The sequence below is a fragment of the Octopus bimaculoides genome, chromosome 10 (genome assembly GCF_001194135.2).
Source record: "Octopus bimaculoides isolate UCB-OBI-ISO-001 chromosome 10, ASM119413v2, whole genome shotgun sequence".
In the NCBI taxonomy this organism is placed as follows: Eukaryota; Metazoa; Mollusca; class Cephalopoda; order Octopoda; family Octopodidae; genus Octopus; species Octopus bimaculoides.
Genome location: NC_068990.1, coordinates 56868467 through 56870565, shown reverse-complemented (window position 1 = coordinate 56870565; position 2099 = coordinate 56868467).

Below are 2099 nucleotides of genomic sequence, written 5' to 3'. Positions count from 1 at the left end.
TATATATGCATATATATAATAAATATATATATATATATATATATATATATATATATAAAATTAACAATGTCAATCATTCCCTACACCATACACCATACACTGTACACCTCAATTATTTTTGCATGAAAATTATCTTACCAATCAATTATGTTAATTAGACAGGTGTGATGCTTGAAGTTGCTTGTGATGAAAAATCTACAGTGGCATTTAGAAAATGGATACAAATTAGTTGGAGGCAAATTCTAATTAAACTACTACATAGTTTACATTAGTTCTGCCATGATGAGCTCAGGAACATTGTTTCTTTGAAAGTTTTGCAGTAAAACTCTGCTCATCCACCACACCACCACCTTCACTACTACTCTACACCAACTCTACATACTTTGCATATTGGTTGTTTCATTCTCTACTCTTCAGAATACAAATGCACTAGCTAAATGATATTTCTTTTTCCTGACCAGCTTTTATCTCTTAGTCATGTCATGATGTTGGTATGTGTCATCATGACAGCGGCATGCAACTTACAGTGGTTGTAGTACATCACAATCACACTAGCATACAGTCAGCTTCACACATATTACTTTAGTTACTAGCAATAGTTATAAAGGCAGGCTTAGTGCCTTTAAGAGAAACAACCTATGCACACAGACCTGTCAGTACCTGCTGTACTGACTACTATCAATTCTAATGTGAAAACCTGCAAATACAACCACTCATAGTCTATTCAAATGTGTTACTTTGGTTCAAAAATACAAAAAGTCTTGTATTATAGTACTATTTTGTAATAAAGTAAACTTTCAGAAGTGCCTCATTCAGTTATTACTTTATCAAATTCAATGCAAATACCACATATTTGATATTATTATAAAGTCTTCCAAATTAGTGCAAACTGTTATAGAGCACAAATAATAATTCCTTAGTACTTTGCAATGACAGTACTATAATAATGATAATATTATTATTATTATTATTATTATTATTATTACAATTATTATTATTATTAGTAGTAGTAGTAGTAGTAGTAGTAGTATTATTATTAAATAATAATAATACATTAATAGCAATATTATAATAATAGTTATAATAATCATATTGTAATAAAAAATTCGTTAGTGTAATGTATTATTCAAAGTATTCAGTAAGATTCTTCAAAATCTTCCTGACAAACAAACCATGATTAGGATAGAATATATGTATATATACTTTATCTCTTACTTGTGTCAGTCATTAGACTGTGATCATGCTGGGACACCACTTTCAAGAATTTTTAGTTAAGAAAAATCGACTCCAGTACTTATTTGTTTTTAGCCTAGAACTTGTACGTAAAGTGAAATTATGCTATATCATGATGTACTAGTTTTATTTCCTTGCAGAAATAAAAATCTGAGTTGTTTAGAAGCTGATATATAAAAACACCAGGAATAAATAGCATGTGTAAAAGTTTTAAAACTGTACTATATTGAAAAGTGCACCAAACATAAGTTGGAATATCTAAGCATACACAAATGATACTATGAGAAAAATCATAAAAGCTCATGAGCTATATATTTCTGATTGGATTAATTACACTATGGCTATTGAGGGATCTACCTGCAGGTGTATATATATAGGTGTATATACATGGTTGTATTCACATTGGTGGTGTTTGACAATAAAGACACACAATATAACATGGTACAAAAGTTTAGCCAATGTAAAAGCAAACACAGACAAGCATGTATTCATATATATGTGTGTGTATATGTGGGTCTGTGTGTGAAATTTGTGTTTGTGCAAGTGTGTATAGTTATGTATATTGTTTTATGTGTGATTATATGTACAATTGTACAATTATGTGCATATATATAAGTGTGTATATATATATATATATATATATATAAACATACAATTATACATATGCACATAATATATATAAGTACATAAAAAATATATACATAGACATAATTATGCACATATATATGTATGCATAGATATACGTCTCTCCCTCCCTCCCCCTCTCTCTCTCTCTCTTTATATATATATATGTGTGTGTGTGTGTGTGTATATGCAATATATACATGTATGTATATATATACCTATATATATATATATATATATAT